At 41.0% G+C, this 21,416-nt stretch overlaps 1 protein-coding gene across 18 annotated transcripts in view; it reads left to right on the top strand.

The window, feature by feature from the left end:
* sipa1l1 (signal-induced proliferation-associated 1 like 1) overlaps nucleotides 1-21,416 on the top strand; it is a 432,358-nt gene that overhangs the window by 36,652 nt on the left and 374,290 nt on the right. For 17 of the 18 annotated variants that reach the window (XM_072265599.1, XM_072265573.1, XM_072265549.1 and 14 more), the window contains exon 2: nucleotides 17,277-17,348. The gene's annotated coding sequence lies outside the window, so the exon portion shown is untranslated. Of the gene's footprint in view, nucleotides 1-1,711; nucleotides 2,836-17,276; nucleotides 17,349-21,416 lie in introns of all 18 variants that reach the window. The other variant, XM_072265591.1, reaches the window with a different exon arrangement.

The raw sequence follows: 21,416 nt of genomic DNA, 5'->3' as shown, positions 1-21,416 counted from the left end.
CTACCTATGCCTAAGTATTGTTCAAGTCACGTCTGTGCAAACCACTTCATTTTCTTGGAAGTCACAAATGGAATTAAAAACTCTAATCATTGTAATTTTCATTACGATGGTGGATGTAAAGTATGAGTTATTTTCTTTTGTGTTGGAATTTAATAGCAGCTCCAATTCCTTCGTTTATACCTTGCTGTGGAATTAGTTTACTACAGTACCAATTGCATCAAATTACTTGTGTTAATACTAACTGAAGGATTTTTTTAAAATTAGTGCCTCAGAGCTTGAAGTATCATTGTTTATTTTAAATTTAATAATTTTTAAATTTGTGCATATAGTTGTTAAGCTTGATTCACTTCCATCATTAAACTGCCTGATTCAGGACCGCTGGTTGTTATAATCTGGAGCAAAGAAACAAATTGCTAAAGGAATTCAGCTGGTCAGGCAGTAACAACAGGATAAATTGTTCTGAATTAGTGTGGCAGAACTGATCTTCTTTATTGCATAGTGCTTTCTTTGACTACATTCATAAGGAATTGTCAAAAGTTAGCCTGGCTCTGTTCAGTATAGTATTTTGTACAGTTTTATCATTCATTTTCATAATGCCATAAATTTGATTTCAGATGAGAGATATGTGTAAGGAATAGAAGTGTGAGTAGGCCATCCAATCCAGATCTGGGGTCTTGATCTAAGACATCAGTTGTCCTTCGTAGATAGTGCCTGACCCATTGTGATCCTCCAGCAGTCTGTGTGATCCTCCAGATTCCAAAATCTTCAGTCTTTTGTCTCCATTCAGCCTTTGTGTCTGCTCATCCATAAAACTGTGATTGTTCGTCAACCTGGTGCCACCTTCCTGCATTAATTCAGTAGCCCTTGATTACCTTAATACCCAAAAGTCTCTGCTTTAAATACACCAAGTGACTGAAACTCGGGTAGAGAGTTCCAAAGCTATGCTGTTCTTTTCTCGGTGAAGAATTTTCTTCTCAACTCTGTTCTGAATGATCTTTTTGAGACTGTAACCCCAGCCAAGGGAGAAATCCCTACAGTCCAGCATTTCATATGTTTCAATGAGATCACCTTTCCCTTTTAAACTCATGATGGGTGAATGAGACTTGGTGTGCATTAAAACAGATTTAAAAAAAAGGTAAGGATCATCTCAGATGTAAAGTGGTAGAATGCTGGGAGCCCATTAGGATTTCATTGGAATATTCCAGTCTGAAAATTCACACTGGTTTCAGCAGCAGATGGATAGAGACAAGTTGAATTCCGGAGAGAGTAAAAGAAAAAGTGGAAATAGATATTCTGAAGTTCTTTTCTGGGTCAAAACTGGCAGTTATTTCTTTCAATCTTAGCACAGGTACCAGGTTTAGGAATGGAATGAGTCAGAGGATGTTGGGGGCCAGAGCCATAGGGCTGATTTCCAGCACTGCCATAAGCTTTTCTTTGTGGAAATCTGGTAACGACACCTCTGCTTCACAGATTTCCATAGTCTAATCAGCGCTCAGACTGGACATCTGCCTGCTGGGTGTGTGCCAGATTAAAACTGATGCAAGCACTGCAATCCCATTAAAATGGGAATAAACATTTGTCAAGAGAATGGCAAGAAGATCTTATTTGATTTAATTTTGTTAGTTTAAATTTATTAAATTAAGTATGTATGCTTTTGCATTTTCATTTTAAAATTAAAGCCACTTTTTAATTCTGTTTTCTTAATTCTCAGATTATTTTTGGACGTTTGCTGACCTTAAAGACAATCCTCAGGCCATTCTTAAATTTAAACAATCTCCATCAAAAGATCATTGCATCTGCGCTGAAAGGGCACTAATGTCCTAGCGGGAAGGTTTGCTAGTGCTACTTGGAGGGGTTTAAAATAGAGTAGCGGGGATAGGAACCAGAGTGCCAGAACAGTTGTGGAGACAGATGTTAAGACCTCAGAAAAATTTAGGAATCAAATTGTTGAGCTTGATGCGACTAGGCTGACCTGAGCTGTGTATATTTCAATGCACAAAGTATCGTAGAAAAGGCAGATGCACTCAGGGCATGCATCGACACATGGAATTATGATATTCTAGTCACTAGTGAGACTTGGTTGTCGGAGTGGCATGACTGGCAGCCCAATTTTCTGGGGTTCCAGTGTTTTAGACATGACAGAGCAGGAGGGATTAAAGGAGAAAGGGTGGCTTTACTAGTCACGGAAAATGTCCCAGTAGCGCTCAGTCAGGACAGATTGGAGAACTCATCTAGTGAGGCACTATGGGTGGAACTGAGAAATAAGGAAGATATTTCCACATCGAAGGGGCTATATTACAGACCACCCAACATCCCGAGGGATTTAGAGAAACACATTTACAGAGAGGTTGCAGCCTGTTGCAATAAGATTGTTATAGTTGGTGATTTTAACTTTCCACCTACTGACTAGATCTCCCATACTGTAAAAGGAGTAGATTGGATAGTTTTGTCAAATGTGTTCAGGAAAACTTCCTTCATCAGTACATAGAAGTCCCAGTGAGGGAGTGTGTGATGCTTGATCTGTTATTAGGAATGAGACAGGGCAGAATGACAGAAGTTTGTGTTGGGGCACTCTTCTGTTTTAATGGATATCTGTGGAGAACAAGAATTTCAGGTTGTATATTGTATTTATTTCTCTGGTATTAAATGGAAGTATTGACTCTTGAACTTTGCATCTAGTGATCATAATGCAATTAGTTTCAAAGTAAATATGCAAAAGGTAGGTCTGGTCTATGGGCTGAGATTCTAAATTGGAGAAAGGCCAATTCTAATGGTATCGGAAAGGATCTGGCGAATGTGGATTGGAACAGGCTGTTCTCTGGCAAAGTGTACTTGGTAAGTGGGAGGCCTTCAAGCAAAATTTTGTGAGGAAGTGTTAGACAATTAAAAGTTCACAGTAGATTTATTACCAAAGTACATATGTCACCATATACAACCCTAAGATTAACTTTCTTGTGGGCATACTCAATAAAATGTATAGAATAATAACCATAACAAAATCAATGAAAGACCACCCAAGCACATTCAGTGTGCAGAAGGAAAAAAAACTGCAAGTACAAAAAGAAGAAATAATAACAATAATATATAAGCAATGAGTATTGAACCATGAGACGAAGAGTCCTTGAAAGTGAGTCCATTAGTTGTGGGATAATTTCAATGATGGGGTTATCCTCTTAGTTTCAAGACTCTGATGGTTGAGGGGTAGTGACTGTTCCTGAAACTGGTGGTGTGCATTCTGCCTCTCTTATACTGTGCCACCTTCTTGATGGCAGCAGTGAGAAGAGAGCTTGGCCCAGGTGGTGGGGAATCCCTTGATGATGGATGCTGCTTTCCTGCAACAGTGTTTCATGTAGCTGTGCTCAATGGTGGGGAGAGCTTTACCCATGATGGACTGGGACATATCCACTACATTTTATAGGATTTTCTATTCATAGGGATTGGTGTTTCCATACCAGGCAGTGATGCAACCAGTCAGTATACTCTCCTCTACACATCTATAGAAGTTCGTCAAAGTTTTAGATGTCATGCTGGATTTCCACAAACTCCTAAGGAAGTAGAGGCACTGCCGTGCTTTCTTAGTAATTGCACTTGCATGCTGGGCACGGGACAGGTTCTCTGAAATAATAACACCTTGGAATTTAAAGTTGCTAACCCTCTCCACCTCTGATCCTTTCATAATGACTGGTTCATGGACCTCTGGTTTCCTTCTGAAGTCTATAATCAGCTCCTTGGTCTTGCTGACAAAGAGGTTGTTGTTATGGCACATCCTGGCCAAATTTTCAGTCTCCCTCCTGTATGCTGATTCATCACCACCTTTGATTTGGCCTATGACAGAGATGTCATCAGCAAACTTGAATATGGCATTGGAGCTTTATTTTCTTGACAACCAAGATTTAACAAGGTGTTTGTATTTCCGTAGTTTTATTAGACCAATTATTCAGGTCTTCATTTATATGGAAGCATATTTGATTATCCTGTAAATATGTCCTGAGTATCACTTTCTAGCAGAGCCACGTTCAAACCTAGCTGCTGGTTTATTAATGTCCCATGTGGATGCTATTAAATGCATTCTTTTAGGTGGTAAGGGAAGACTGGAGCCAGTTGAGGACCTGTCTGTATCTAGTGTCAGAAAACAAGAGGGGAATATTTAATATCAGATCTGAAAGGGTCTTTGCCTGAACATTAATACAGTTTCTCTTTCCACCATGCTGTCGGATCTTCAGAGTTTCTAGGATTTTTAGTTTTTTACTTGTAATAGATGTTTAGCAAGAAAGAAGATTTTGCTAAACTCTTGTAATATTGATGTTTGATGAGGCCAACTTTGTGTTTTGTGTGCAGTTCTGGATATTAATAAGATTGAAAGGTTGCAGGGAAAATTTAAAAGGATGCCGCTGGGACTTGAGGATCTGTGTTGTAGGGAAAGGTTAAATAAGTTGGGGCATTTTTTTCGCCCTGGACCATAGGAGTTTAGGAGAGATTTGACAGGGATGCAAAATTATAAGAGGTGTTAATAGGATAAATGCAAGCAGGCTTTTCCCACTGAAGATGGGCCAGCCTAGAACTAGAGGTCATAGATTAAGGGTGAAAGATTGAAGGGAGGGTGAGGGGAAACTTCATTCAGAGGATGGTGCAAATGTGGAATGAGCTGGCCACAGATTTGGTGGTTGTGGGTTTAATTTCAATGTTTAAGAGAAATTTTGATTCCCCCCCCCCCAAGAGAACATGGATGGCAGGATTATAGAGGGGTGTGGTCAGGTACGGGTCAGTGGGATTTGGCAGATTAATTCTTCGGCATGGACTAGATTGGTTGAAAGGCCTGTTTCTGTGCTATAGTGGTCTATGACTTAATGATTCTTTATAAAGGGGAATGTCCACAGCGAAGAGGGAGAGCAGAATTCCGAGAGTGAGTTGAATGATGTGGCCTGTCGTAGCAAAGGCCTGATTATTTGGAATCTACATTTTCTGCAGTATTTCATTTATAGATGGCTTTGATAATGAGTAGCTTTTCAAGTGATGGGTGTATTTGAAATCCAGAAATGATTTTAAACACCATATTTTTGGTATCCTTTGTTTGGTTTCAGTCTTTCCAAATTGTATAGATCTGTAAGATTTCACTTGGTTGAAAGGCAAGTGGAAAGGAGTTGGTGAAAAATGAAATAACTATAATGTATTTCAAAGTAATATAGAATCGAGTAGTACTTGCATTTTTTTTTTGCCTTCACCTGCTTGGAGAGTGTACTCCTATTCTTGTACTCTTTTCAGGCAATTGATCAATTTCAGTATGATTGAAGATATGTGAAATGCTTTTCTTTTGAGCTGCACTAACTTGTTTTGACAGCAAAAGCAGCTCATGGAAGTATAAACTGTCCACTCGGAAAAAATGTGAGTAAAAGGTCTTAGAAAGGGCAGGAAATAAATTGCTGAAATGAACTGGATCAAGAATGGAACTATTATTTAAGGTTTTGGTTTTGGGATTGATGTTCCTTCAGTACCAAAATCGATATGTAGTTTGAGTTCAAGTTCAATTATTCAACCATATATGAGTACCCATGAATATAGCTGAATGAAACAGTGTTCCTCTGGGGCCATGGTGCAAAATGTAGTACCAACAATCATACACAGCACAAGGCATATATAGCACATTTAAAATCACAGTAAACATATAGTCACACAAAAACATAATATAGACCAAGTCCCGAGGTAACATGCCCTGCAGATTGATGGAGCATGAACATTATTGACGAGAACAAGCTCTCAGCAGTCCACAGACTGACTCGTGCATACAGCTTCCACCAAGCAAACATTCCGGAGGAGGGCGGCGGGGGGGCCTGTCCCCAATTTGCATGGATGCTATGTCACACCGCCTCTGGCCTCTTCTCCTCCTGGTGGCTACAACAGGCAATGCCATGGTTTGAGGCCTAGTCCTCACTACAACCAAGACCATGCCCCCACCACCAGTCTCGCCAATAAACCAGTGAACTGGATTTGCAATATTCTATGTTACCGAAGTCCAACAGGGTCTTGTGATCACAAGAAAAACGTACAAGAGAATCACTGGCTGCTAGACTGCACACTGCCTTCATGCAGCTAAGCTGACGACTTTCTGTCGCGGGCAACAACACGGTCCGCATCAAGTCCAGCTCCTTGAGCTCTTCTGCTAATGGGTAACTCACTGATGGGGCAGACCTGCAACTCCTGAAGTTCGCGATGTCCAGCAGTGCCTTGTTATCGTAGTAAAAGGCAAAAACACCTTTGGTTGGCCCCAGTCAGGCTGCTGCATCTGATTGTACCACCATCTGGCTGGAGATGTTGAACCTGAAAAGTTACTGAGAAAGTGAACCTGATGTTCCATTGTAACTGACAATGCATGTTGCTGGGTCAGTAAAATTCTTCTGGGTCCAAGTACACTACCTGTACAAATTATAGTGGTATAAATGAAATGAATTCTGAGCTTTGTCAGATGTTTATATTCTGATTAAATACTCACATTTACATTGTTCAAAGTCAAATTAGAATTTTATAATATTTATTTCATTTTGAAATTATTTCTTTTTGCATGAGAAAAATCTTTTGAGTTTTGCTACAGAACATGCAGTGGATAAATGATTGACCAACCTCTAACTCTTCAAAGTATTTCTGCCACTTTTGGGGCAAAAGTAACATATCAATTTTCAAACCATCCAGGAAGAAGCTATTGTCCTGATTGACACTTGCCCATCTAGCCTGCAAATAAAACCCTCCAAGTGATTGTGCCAGAGCCAGCTGCACAGCTTGGCAAGGCACTTTGACTTGGGAACAGAGAACGCCTTCCTCCTGGGTCTGAAATACTTGATCGCCATATCTAAAGTTTGTCAGATACCTGTAGTGTTTCAAGAAGTTTCACCATCAACTTCACAAGGAACAGGGTAATGAGATCAGCTCTTGATAATGTCAACCAGTTGTAAGGTTGATATTTTTTGCGTATAATAAAATATACATTTTGTTGTGTAACTTTTTTATTCTGCCAGAAATTGGATTGCACTGACATTTTTTCTTTGGTTCTCCTAGATATATTTTAAGTCTGTAAAACTAAGTTGGATTGTCAATGTTTTTATTTAGAGTTGTGAATGTACAAATATTTTTGTGTGTAGCTTCAGGCAATGGCAGTTTCCTAAATAAGAAAGAACATTAAAATGAGGTTACATTGATGAGGCAGCCTATTTAAAGTCCTCTGGACTTGAAGGCAGTACAGTATATATGACCTCAAACTTTAAATAGATTTTTGGCCATTAGCAGGGAGATGAATTTAATCATTTCATGAGTTACAGAAGGTTATGACCAATTAAGCAAGCACTTTTTGACCAATTAATTCTTTTGGGAAACACATAACTTTTGCATGTGGCATTTCATTTGGTTACATTGTAGCTTTCAAGGTTTTTGTTGCTCTGAAATAAATTGTGATGATGGACTGCAGGTAATATTGCTTAGGGAATATACTATGCATTAATTTACTTGAAGTACTGTGATGTATGCTTTTATAGTTAACATTTGTCAGTAAGGTACATCAGTTAATCTGGGCAGCTGCTTATTTGGGACAACTCTTAAAGGCTGAAAACTATTAAGAAAATAACTGGTATTCCTTTTGTTTATTTGGGATACTATGCCACTCAATTTGGCAAGGAAACTGTAGGCCAAACAGTTTTCAAGAAGCGGTAGATGAATTAACTTCGTGGCCTTTGGTCACTACACTGTGCTTAGGGTGAACAGTTTTTAAATAGCATCAGTTCTGTGTGCCTCTGTTTAAAACGCATTGAGTTTGGTCACTGATAGTTGGTGAGAAATAAGTACTAAGATAGTTTAGAACTGTTTTGCCAATGGTGGTTTCAAACACTCGGGCTTGGAAATGCCAAAAATGGCTGAGAGTGAAAATGAAATTATTTCATGACTTCAGCTAGTTAGGAGCTGTGGAAAAATTTGAAAGTTTCAACAATTATCTTGAATATTACAATGTAAATGAATATTTGGAGGATGCAGTTGTTGAAAAGAGTGACAAGGCAGTCCATCTACACTAGGTGTCTGTGCTGATTTTGTTCATTTACAGTCAATCAAAAGAACACTGCAGCGTACACTCAGCTGTCACCCGTGGCTCCCAGGAGCTGTTTGCGTGCAACAGTGAGCACACCTGGTACATCATTTCAACAAGTAGGTTAAACCAGGTGAGGATAGCTGGTGGGCCTTATACCCCTGAGGAGCAGGGACATGCCTGTCCTTGCAAGTAAAGTCAGCTCCAGTGGACTGGGCAGATGAGATCTACAGTGAGATGCAATGGTCAGGAAGGTGGTTCTGCAAAGCTCTGTGGAGAGTGAAGGGTATAGCGGGGCACTGAAGAAGACATGGTCAACCAGTGCAATCAAGGAAGACCTCAGTTGTGACTAACTTGGTACCACTGGACCTAGACTTCCGGGTTCGAGAGACTGCCCTGGTGCAACAGTGTTTCCACTTTAAAAAATTTTCCCCTCAGGTTTCCTGTCATCATTGGATAAGATGGGCAACCACCAAGCCAACCATTAGGACCTGGTACCCAGTTTAATAGTACTGTAGTAGTATTGATAGTACTCTAATTTGTTGTGTACTTCATTTAAATACATGTTACTCAGTTAAACAGTAGTTTGTCTTTTCTATATACCTTTTTAACTAATTACACGAAACTTCAGCTAATTGGTGTAGCTGCGTAATTGGGCCAAAATGTATTCCAATGTGTTTTGAAATCTAAGTTGCATAACCTGCTTCTCCACTCGGTAATATATCATGCATTTTTTGGCTAATCAGTATTTGCTTTAAAAGTTTTAAGAAGTTCAAAATCCCTATGTGAATTTTGTGAATTACCAGTATCATTGCTTGTGTTAGCTGCTGTAAGTATATTCACTGCCTTGCTTCTGCTATTGTATTCTTTTTTTAATGAAACTGAGTAAATGTGCTTCTGGATTTGTTTAAAGTCTGTACATAGAATCATAAATTACAGCATAGCTTGTTTCACTTGTTACATACACCTGTTAGGGTGCATTCTCCAGTTACCTTATAAGGTAACCGTAGCCTTCAGCCAGGAGCAGATGTTATCAGGTGGTTCCCAACCTTCACCGAGTGTTTCAACCCTTAACCACGACACTCTTCAGCTGATGGACCGGCAGTGGTGGCCAAATCACTGCCCAACTGATCTTGGTTTCCAGCTTCCCTCCTCTCGCCTACTCCAAATCCAACAAGAGGCTCATTCCTACGAGCTGCTTGTTCTTTGCTCCTTTCGTCCAGGCCCAGATCTGACAATATCCGCCATGCTGATTTGGCTGGGAAACCTCTGCAGCCAACCTCTGGCTGGGAAACCTCTGCAGCCAACCTCTGCAGGGAACAACCATGCCTGCCATCCCTTGTCTTTACACTCCTGCACTAAGGGCTGGTACTTCAAGGCCTTTCTCTCATGGGCCTCTTCCCATCCCTCCTCCCATGGTACAGTCAGCTCAACCAGAATTATTTTCTTGTCTTCGGTTGACCACAGTACAATGTCCGGGCGTAAGGTTGTGTGCACCACATCTGGGAACTGCAACCTCCTTCCCATATCGACCTTCTCCCATTACCTGGCCGTTTGGAGCAGATTGGGCTTTGGTTGTTCGGTTACGAAAGGCCTAGCTCCCTTTTTGGTGAAGGTGATAGCCTTCCTCAAATCTGTGCCAGCTGTCCTCTTCTTGCATCTCTCCCGCTTTAGTATGTCAGCAAGAGCCAGAAGCACCTTATCATGGTGCCACCTATACCGTCCTTGAGTTAGAGCTGTTTTACACCCGGACAGTGTATGAGCCAGTGTCTCCTTTTGACCAAGAGCTTACAGTTCGGGTCCTCTCTCATCCCCCATGTGTGCAGATGTAATGGTGAAGGAAGGGTGTCATACATGGATCGCAAGAGGAAGGAAATATGGAAGGGCTAAGTCTCCATAACTCTGCCCATGAGATCTTGCGCTTAGGCAGATGCCATTTTGTCCAGGCACCCTGGGACCCTTGTTCCACTGCCTTTGACATCTGCTTCTCTTCCTCATGGATCTGTACTTCTGCCTGTATCATGTCTCGCCTGTTCCTTATGCTTGCGTTTCCGCACTTCTGGTAGTGAACTGAGCCAAGGCCTTGCCGCCTGATGCAGGGGTTGCCGATGAAATCTCGCAGCTTCAGGGAACACACTGCCTCCTCCACAGCTGTGATGGCTGCCCACTTGCGCCCAGATCTGGTTGTAACGTCTGCTTGCTTTACCAAGACGACATTGGAATCTCTCAAGCTTAATAAGGCTCTGCATTTTGCCACCTTGAATTCCTTCACAACAGATGACAGGGGAAGTTGAAGTTGCAGTTGCCCAGAACGAATGTAGAGGTCCACTGAAGAGAAGCTTGGGGGAAATCCCAACCATCTCCGCAGGTGCTTGTTGGTTTTGCTCTCAATGCCCTCTACGGCAGTCATGGGGAACTCATAAAGTGTGAAGAGCCAGAGAAGCCTTGGCAGAATGAATGTGTGTATATAAATAAATAACGGGTGGGGTACAAGGGGGAGGTGGGGCATTAGCGGAAGTTTGAGAAGTCAATGTTCATGCCATTGACTTGACTTGGAGGCTACCCAGAGGGAATATAGGGTGTTGTTCCTCCAACCTGAGTGTGGCTTCATCTTTACAGTAGAGGAGGCTGTGGATAGACATATCAGAATGAGAATGGGATGTGGAATTAAAATGTGTGGCCACTGGGAGATCCTTCTTTCTTTGACGGACAGACACTCATATTCATTCTGCCTCTGTCTCTGTCTCTCTCTCTCCCCCCCTCCCATCCATCCTCTGGGTTTTCCCCCCCTCCCCCTTTTCTTTCTCCTTGTGCCTCCTGTCCCATGATCCTCTCATATCCCTTTTGCCAATCACCTGTCCAGCTCTTGGCTCCATCCCTCCCCTCCTGTCTTCTATCATTTTGGATCTTCCCTTCCCCCTCCCACTTTCAAATCTCTTACTAGCTCTTCTTTCAGTTAGTCCTGACGAAGGGTCTCGGCCCGAAACATCGACTGTACCTCTTCCTAGAGATGCTGCCTGGCCTGCTGCGTTCACCAGCAACTTGGATGTGTGTCGCTTGAATTTCCAGCATCTGCAGAATTCGTCGTGTTTGAGTGAAATTATCCTGTTTGGTTCAAGAGGGATCCAAATGCCTTTAAAACATATGTAATTGTATTTTTCTCTACCACCTTCCTTAGCAGTTTGTTCCATCTAACCAGCACCCTCTGTGAAAAGATTTGCCTCTCGAATCTCCTTTAAATTTCTTTCCACTCACCTTAAACCTGTACCCTCTTAGTCTAGATCCCATTGCCCCAGGGGAAAAAGACATGGACTATCCACATCTCTGTTTTTGTACTTCTATAAATCTCCAGAAGGTCATGCCACAGCTTCCCATGTACAGTGAAAACAAGCCCAGCCCACCCAGTCTCTCCTTGTAGCTACAGTCCTCCACTCTAGGCAACATCCTGGTGGATCTCTTCTCTTTTCACCACATACATTTTTTTTAACCCTAAATAAAGCTATCTAGAACACATGTGGCAAATGGAATTGTACGCAATATTCCCAGATCAATCTTTTCTTCAGCTGGACTGTGAAGTCTTTACACCTACATTCACTGCCTCGACTCATGAAAGCAAGTATGCCAAATGATTTTTGCATGACTCTTTCCCACCCATGTCACCACATTCTTTCCTGGATAATTTTAACTGACAGGGTTCGTTGTGTGTGTCAACTCAGTCTTTTATTTGTACATCCTACCATAATCATTTAGTTCAGCATTTTGCATTTGTTTCTTTGGATTTCTAGCATCAGCAGAAGTTTTTGTGTTCATGATTTAGTTAGAGCTGTGCAAGCTAGTAGAATTATTAAACTATCTATCTACGTGCTAATTGTCTTGAGCGATATGATTGTGATGACAAAATCCAAATTGTCGCTCATGTAAGTTCCATAATTTGAATGCAATTTAATATCCTCATGTCTTTATAACAGCATTATAAGTAGTTTTACTTAGTTGTTCTAAAGCTGTTGTATGCATTTATTATATTGAGGAAGGTTTCATTCTCAGAAGAGTATTTGTAAAGTGATGGATTCAGTATCCTGGTAATAGCTAACCCTAAGCCATTAGCTTTAAGTAAAATAAACCTGTTCATCAGATTACTCTTCATGGGACCTTGTTGCATTATGCAGGTGCTTACAGTTCAGACATCTTTGCTTGGTTCTGAGACATTAACTAAATGCATTTAGCCCTCTCAACTACCCTAACCAACTCATGGTTGTGTTAAGCACAAAATGATAGAGGAAATCAGCGGGCCAGGCAGCATCAATGGAAAAAGGCACAGTTAATGTTTTGAGCTGAAAACATAGACAACAGAAAATCTGCAGATACTGGAAATCCAAGCAACACACAAAAACCACATTTTCGCTCATAACGTCGACTGTACTTTTTTCCATAGATGCTGCCTGGCCTGCTGAGCTCCCAGCATTTTGTGTGTGTTGCTCAGTTTTCCAGCATCTGCACATTTTCTCTTGTTCACGGTTCTGTTAAATGTTAGCATAGAACTTGAAAGTTGGCTGGCTCAAGATATAACTGTGGTTTGGAGGAGAATTGAGGAAGGATAATTGAGGTAGTATCTGAATTCAACTCCTAGGTGTTGTGAGCTTCACATATGGCAACAGCTAATATTGGCTATACTTGTTTTTTTGCCTAAATATAATCATCTTGAGGTGCTTTTTACTTGCTGCCCATTACACCATTGGTGTTCAGGGCAGCATTTGAAGGTCCTTCATCTCTAGCAGTGTTCAGGGCTTCTTTCTTCGCGACAGTTGCTTCCTTCTTCGCGACAGTTGCTTCCTCTCGGTCTTCACTACTGTCACTCAGGGAAGTCCCGGATGGAGACTCAGAAATACCATTGCACTCTGATGTAGAAGGTTTTTTACAGTGCTGTTTCCGCAAGAATTTTGTTTCACCAGTCAGAGTTGTTAGCCCTGAGCTGAACCCCTGAACCTGGAGGACTGTTGGACCAATCTTGGTCTGGCCTTTACTCTTTGACTTGTTTGGCAAGGATGACCGTACCAAGAGCCAAAGCATAAAACCCTGTCTCCAGTCAGCATTACTCTCTGGGTCATTGAAGTACACAAGCCTCCAAACCCAACGACGAGATTGTTCTCTTGGAGGTTGAGGTGCTTTGCAGAGTTTAAAACATGGGTTTCTGGGTAGTGAATTCTCTATTTTCGCTGAATTGTGGATGCTGAGAATAAATGCAGTATATTTATCTGAACTTTGGCTTTTTTCAAGTAGATTTGATGACGGATGTGACTTGCTGATTGCAGTTCAGGGTAGTGTATGGTTGTATTTCAGGACAGCCAGAGATCTGTATTGTTGATCCAGATTTGCAAAGTCAAATCCCACCATGTCATCTGGGGAATTGAATTCCAATATTTTTTTTCAAACAAGAGAAAATCTGCAGATGCTGGAAATCCAAGTGACACACGCATGATGCTGGAGAAACTCAGCAGGCTAGGCAACAGTATGGATAAGAGTTGACATTTCGGGCAGAGACCGTTCATCAGAAGAATTATTATTTACTAGTATTTCAAAGAAAGCTAGTCTTTCTAGTGATGACATGGAATTGCTGGATTGCTGTGAAAATAAAATCTATAGTTCATTAGCCTCCTTTTTAGGCAAATAAATCTCAGTGTGACCGATGTGAAAGTACAGACTTGAAAATGTATTTTAATTCTTGACTTCTGACTCAGCCTGTGCAGTCCACATCCCTTAAATAAATGAAAAAAAAGATGCCACCTGTATGCATTTGAAAATGTATGAAGTTTACTCATTTGGTTTGGGGGAAAGATCATGTTTGTATCCTGTATGTGATAACGGATGGATGTGTTGGGTAAAAACCATAAGCCAAGTTTTGACAACTATTGGCATGGTTTAATATATTTATATCTGTGGTGGAGACGGATGTCAAAACTGAAAGCGAAGCTCTAATTTTGACCATTTAAAAAAAATCAACACTTCATTCCAGAAGAGATTGAATTAGAATGTCTTGTTCTCTGGTTGCTGATAGAGCAATTAAGGTGTTTCCTGTTTTAAAGGACCTGCAACAATTGTGTCTTGACTTGTTGCATGAGTCATGCACTGATATGAGAATGTAATTCTGGTAACGCAGGATAATGTTGCCCAATGCAGTAAATTAATGTTTCTGTGAAGTACATTTTTGTACCCTGTTTATCACACCTGTTTACATTATTCCTTGGGTTTGGTTCACACTATATTGAGCTAAATCTGACCTGAATGGTCTTGTTTAATTTCCCTGTTAAATACTGCAAAGCAATTAACAGCACATAAATTATATTTTTTGTGTTGAAGTTCTTTACTTATTGTGATGTAAAGTGCCATTCTGAAAAGTTATTTTGTTCTTAAGTTTCCTCAAAATGGAAAACAGAACTGAATTTTTTGTGTTGCAGCAGTATGTTTGAATATTGACTCTTGTATTCATGTGTCAAAAGATTTCAAAACAGAAAATATTGCTTTTATTATTGCTTTTTTCCTATACTGCTGGCCATTAATGGTGCTCATTTGAAAGTTTCCGAACAGTTAACTAGGTGAGATACAGATTTAAGCTTCCTTGACTCCAGCCAAGAGGAAAATACTGAACTTGCTGAGCACTTTTTTCACAATTACAGAATGTCGCAAGTATTTCATAGTCAACAAAATTGCTTTGGAGTGTAGATGTTGAATGGGGTTATGTGGTAGACAGTCCATGTAGAGTAAGATCTCAAGGAGTAAGGATGAATGGCTTTAAGATAAGAGATAAAATGTGTGGAGTGAGCTTGAAGAATACTAAACCCAGGCTGTAGCTAAAGCAGGGGTATGCTAGAAGCAGTACTCCAACAGCATTTATTTGCATTTCAAGTCAAGTCAAGTCACTTTTTATTGTCATTTCAACCATAACTGCTGGTACAGAACGTAATAGAAATGAGATAACGTTTTCCAGGACCATGGTGCTACGTGAAACAATACAAAAACTACACTGAACTACGTAAGAAAAAAACACAAAAACTACGCCAGACTACAGACTTATCCAGGACTGCATAAAGCGCACAAAACAGTGCAGGTACTACAATAAACAAGACAATATGCATATGCACAGTAGAGGGTGTAGTAGGTTGGTGTCAAGCCAGGCTCTGGGTATTGAGGAGTCTGATGGCTTGAGGGAAGAAACTGTTACATAGTCTGGTCGTGAGAGCCCGAATACTTCAGTGCCTTTTGCCAAACAGCAGGAGGGAGAAGAGTTTATATGAGGGGTGCGTGAGGTCCTTCATAATGCTGTTTGCTTTGCAGATGCAGCGTGTGATGTAAATGTCTGTGATGGCTGGAAGAGAGACCCCGATGATCTTCTCAGCTAACCTCACTATCTGCTGCAGGGTCTTGCGATCCAAGATGGTAGAATTTCTGAACCAGGCCGTGATGCAGCTGCTCAGGATGCTCTCAATACAACGTCTGTAGAATGTGGTGAGGATGGGGGGCGGGGGGGGGGAGATGGACTTTTCTCAGCCTTCGCAGAAAGTAGAGATGCTGCTGGGCTTCCTTTGCTATGGAGCTGGTGTTGAGGGACCAGGTGAGATTTTCTGCCAGGTGAACACCAAGAAATTTGGTGCTCTTTACTCTTGAAATGCTGTGGCTACAGTTTGAATGTTGGAAAATGGGAATGGTATAGATAGGGGTATAGTAGCTGGCACAGACGTGATTCTTAGAAAGGCCTTGCTGTGTAACTCTAAGCAGAAAATAAGTTGAATAATCAAGTAATCCAGAATGATTACTTTATTGAAATACAGCGTGGAATAGGCCTTTCCGGTCCTTCAAGACACATCGCCCAACAATCCTGAGATTTAATTCTAGTCTATTTATGGGACAATTTACAATGACTAATTAAGCTACCAACCCGTATGACTTTATGGTTGAGGAAAGAATATGCCCAGGGCATTATGTAATTTCAAACTCATTTGACTGGTCCTCTGGGTGGCACAGTAGCACGGTGGTTAACGCATCACTTTACAGTGACCGCAGTCGCCGATCGGGATTCAATTTCTGCAGCTGCCTGTAAGGAGTTTGTACGTTCTCCCTGTGACCGTGCAGTTCCCTCCAGGTGCTCTGGTTTCCTCAAACTTTCCAAAGATATACAGTTAGGATCAATGAGTTGTGGGCATGCTTTGCTGACACCGGAAGCATGGCGGCTCTTGCGAGCTCCCGAGCACAATGCTTACTGATTTGATAATGATCATAAAATAAAGCAGACTGTATGTTTCACTGTATGTTTTGAGGTTTCGGTGTACATGTGTGCAAATAAAGCAAATATTTATCTTCAAAAAGATCTTTAGTACCATGTAGTCCTTTACATCTGCATGAACCATTCAATAAAATGTTAGGACCTTACTGTGATATGTCTCTGCTGATGGATGCCTGCTTTGACAATGCAGAACTTGCATATTGAGAAGATGTCTGCTTCACGGAGCTTGAACTGACAACCACCGTATTTGGCTGCAGTGACCAGTGGAAAAACCTAGGGTCTTGTTGTATTCCCTGGCTTGTGAATTTATTTTCCCACAATAACCATTTATGATTATGACAATGTTCATCATAACCTGCATTGTGTGCAAATGCATCGAAGCACAAATGATTCTATTCTCATGTGCTGTCTAGGGTTATATGCATTAATGGACTGGGTCTGGGTATGTATTAAAAGGTTCTTACACAGGTGACCTTGTTGAAAAGTACTTATTCTTGAGGTTCAACACGAGCAAATTTGCAGATGCTGGAAATGCAAAGCAACACACACACATACACACATACATACACACATACATACACACACACACACACACACACACACACACACACACACACACACACACACACACACACACAATACTGGAGGAACTCAGCAGGTCAGGCAACATCCATGGAACTGAATTTATAGTCGATGTTTCAGGATGAGTTTTGGCCTGGAACATCAACTATTTTTTTCATTTCCATGGATGCTGTTGAGTTCATGCAGCATTTTGTGTGTGTGTGTGTTGTTATTGTTGAGGTTGAGTGGTTTTGAAAAGTTTGAACTGCTGAGGGCGGATGTCCGATTTGTCTTTTGAACCTGCAACACATCCTTTTTGTGAGTGCTAGCTTTGCTTGGGGATGAATGGCTAATGTTTCCTTTCCTTCTCATTTTCAGAATAATTCCAGCTGCCTTAAAAATGGAAATAGTGAATGTGCATGCCAAGCTTCTGAGCATCTGAAAATAAAGGTGAGGTTAATTTATTGTTTTAAAATGACTCCCAAATCATTTATTTGTTTTGATTGATGTCTTGTACACTTCACTGTTTTCTTGTTTTATTTTGGATTTCCAATTATCAGAGCTTCTAATAAACTGACAGCTCTAAATGACTTTTGAATGGAGTGCAGGTGCTCTGCAAAATGATCTCCTAGTCTAAGCCTGTTTTGCCAATGTAGAGGAGGTCATCTTGAGTTTCAAGTTGCATTTTCTCTGCTTTCGCTATGATGAGGCCAAATCCAATCTAGAAGAACAGCATCTCCTATTCCTTTTGAGTAGTCAAAAAAAATTCAGGTTATCTACTCCCCTTTTTCCACTCCTACCAGTCCATCCAGGGTCTCCCTCCTTGTTCACTTTTTTCATATCTTCCCACTCCCTCCCCCACCCCACTTGTTAACTGCTTTCATCACCGACTCCTTCCCTCTTGTCCAAGACACAGGCGCACACACGTGGCTCCATCTACCTATTTATTTTGGTTATTTTTCCACCTATTATCTTCAGCCTCTGTCTCAATACTCTCACTTCACTTTCTTGGCTCCACTGCCCCCAAAACCTCCCCCACCTTCTCCGTCTGGTTCCGCCTAACACCTTCCAGCCTCCCTCTGTCTCACCCCTCTCTTTCATTTCTTCCTTACACACTCAGCCTTGATGTGAGATCTCAACCAGAAATGTCTACCATCGCTTTGCTTCATAGATGCTGCTTAACCAGCTGATTTCTTACAGTAGTTTGTTTTGCTCCAGATTTCAGCATCTGCAGTCTCTTGTGTCTCCTTTCAGGAATTTCTGTTCTAAATACTTCTAGATTATTTAGATTTTATAACTGTACTGGTCCTATTGCATTTGCCTCAGAGAGCAGGATCATTTGAAATTACAGATGGAAGATGCTAAGGATACTCAGTAGGTCATGGAAAGCATTCATAGAAAGAGAAGCTTAATTAATGTTTCATGTTGATGAGCTTCTATTAGAACCATTTTGGTGAGATGAGGTGACATGATACATTAACTCTCCTTCTCCTCTTTTCTGATATTTCTCAGCATTTTGTGTTTGCTTTAGATTTCCATCATCTGATTTTTGCTCTTTGATTTTATGTATGTATTCATCTGTCTATCTACTCACCTATTGTCTTTCGTCCCTTCATGCCTTACGGCCCTTTGAGCTACACAGCCTAGCAGTCCCCCAATTTAATCCTAGCCTAATCACGGGGCAAATTACAAGGACCAATTAACTACCCATGGATGCATCTTTGGACTATGGGAGGAAACTGGAGCACCTGGAGGACATCCACACAGTCACAGGGAGAACGCACAAACTCCTTACAGACAGCATTGGGAATTGATCGCGGGTCACTGATACTGTGAAGTGTTGTGCTAATCACTAGATTACCAGGCCTGCCTGTGTGTCTGCGATCCTATGATGGAATAAAAATCGGCTTTTAAAAAAAAGTAAGTGATCCCTGCCGTCAGAATAACGTGTAAATGTTAACAACCATACAGCTACACGTGTGCCACAGGAATGCCATTCAAGTGAACCCTTGTCTCGTCACTGCGGTTATCAATCTATATTGGTCATAATAAAAACAGACTTGGAGGTACACAACATCTTTGGAGAGTAATCAAAATTAACATTTCAGGTCAATGACCTTTCAAAAGAAAGGAATCAAGTTTTAAGTTTTAGGGAGAGCAAAGTGTGTGTCCATGGTCATGTGGAGTAGCTACCCGTTTATTTTAATGTCAGCTGACTTTAACTTAAAACAAGAATAGTCAACTGTCTTTGTCATCATGCCATCAATATATTGTTCTGCTACTGGACATCCATAGCAAGATGATAAGACAGTTGAACCTGTTTCAGTGATACAGAAAGGAGCGTCACAACTGCACAAAATTAGATGTTTAATCCTGATGCTCATTAGAGGAACTGTGACTTCTATGTCCATCTGGCTGAAATCTGCCAAACATGGTATCAAGCTTCAAATTCCTTGGTGTCCACATTTCTGAGGATCTCACCTGGTCCCTGAACTCCTCCATCCTGATCAAAAAGGCGCAACAGTGCCTTTATTTCCTGCGGACCATCAAGAAAGCTCACCACTGTCCCAGGATACTGACGGACTTTTACCACTGTACCACTGAGAGCATACTCACCAACTGCATCTCAATGTGGTATGGCAATTGTCCCGTATCGGACCGCAAAGCACTCCAGCGTGTGGCGAAAACTGCCCAGCGGATTAGTGGCACCCAATTGCCCACTGAGAACATCTACCATAAATGCTGCTTGGGCAGGGCAAAAAGCATTATCAAGGATCCATCCCACCCTAACCATGGACTTTTTATTCTCCTCCCATCCAGTAGGCGCTACAGGAGCCTCCACTCCCACACCAGCAGGCACAGGAAGAGCTTCTTCCCTGAGGCTGTGACCCTGCTGAACCTCACATCACAGCGTTAAGCAGTATTGCACCCATATTTTACTGTCTCAGTACTTTTATATTTGTGTGTTGTAGCACTTACTTTTTATTCACAGTTATTTTGTAAATAACACTATTCTTTGCATTTCTGGTTAGATGCTAACTGCATTTCATTGGCTTTGTATCTGTACTCAGCATAATGACAATAAAGTTGAATCTAATCTAATGGCGAATGGACAGTTCATTGGGTCTAATTAGATAGCCTCTTAACAGTTGCCTATGCGATGGAGCAAAAAAGCATTAAATCATTTTATAAAAGAATTTGGATGTTTTTTCTCTGATCAAGATGGAGAGAGGGAATGGGAAGAAGGATCAGTAGAGTTAACATGCTTCAATTCCTCTAGATATTCTGCTCCTACAGTGCTGGTGGGTGGTGATATATGTACTGCAATCCTCTTACTCCAAGAGTAGGCATAGATGATGCGTATCTTCTTTCCACTATTAGTGGTAAAGTGTAAGGTGTGGAGTTTAAGCTTTTCCCTCACTGCTTTGCTTTAATTTGTAGAAATTGGTCTGCTCCCAGTAGAATTGAGAATTCAGGTGAGGTTAATTAACAATTAGTGACAAGGGTGCTACACAAGTAATGAGACATATTTATAAGGTTAGGGCTTATGCTGAAACCATACGTTTTTTAAAAATTTCCTCAGCGATCCTGGAAGTTACTGTTTCCAGAATAGATAACTCAATACTGTGAGAGAGCAGGGTTAATAGTCTGCATTTTACAATCTTACTAGTTACTAGTCAATAAAAATGTAATCAGAAAAGTATCAACCTAATTTTAGTTTAGATTTCTCTTTTTAATTCCATATGGATATGAAGTATATGATTAAAGACTTTCATGAATAGCTGAGACTGAGACTAGCTTTTCAGATAGAGTGTGCATATGGGTAGTAGAGCTGTCTGCCTTCAGGCTCCATCAATGCATTATAGTTATTTTTGCAGTCATTGCTGTAGTGTAAGTTTGTGAACATTGAATGTAGAACAGTGTAGTACAGGAACAGATCTGTGCTGACAGTGATGCCCATTTAAGCTACACATTTGCTGGCATGTGGTCTGTATCCGCCCATTCCTTATCTGTTCATGTGCCTGTCTAAATGCCTCTTGCACGTTGCTATCATTATTCGCTTCTACCACTTCCCAGGCAGTGTGTTCCTGGCACCTACCACTCAATACCTGCCTCGCACATCTCCTTTAAACACTTCTCCCATTCACCCTAAAGCTATGCACTCTGTATTTGATATTCCCACCCTGGGGAAAATGACTATCTAGTGCTTTATTTTATGAGCATACATATTGTATGCACACTTTCAATTCACTGAAATGTATATAATATAAATATGAAAATTTGATTTTTACTCCTGGAACATGGGTGTTGCTGTGATGGGGAGTATTTAACCCACATTTCTAATCACTCTAGAAGGTTGTGCTGCCTAGATGTGTAATTTGGGGAAAATGGTGATGTTTCTATGCATCTACTTACAGCAGTTCCCTTGGTCTAAATGTTGGTGAAGGCTCTCAGCCTGAAACATCGACTGTTTATTCCCATCCATAAATGAGCACCTCCAGCACATTATGTGTAATG

The sequence above is a fragment of the Mobula birostris genome, chromosome 1 (genome assembly GCF_030028105.1).
Source record: "Mobula birostris isolate sMobBir1 chromosome 1, sMobBir1.hap1, whole genome shotgun sequence".
Taxonomy (NCBI): Eukaryota; Metazoa; Chordata; class Chondrichthyes; order Myliobatiformes; family Myliobatidae; genus Mobula; species Mobula birostris.
The sequence above is the reverse complement of the archived record's forward strand: the minus strand, read 5'-3'. Positions and strand labels throughout refer to the sequence as shown.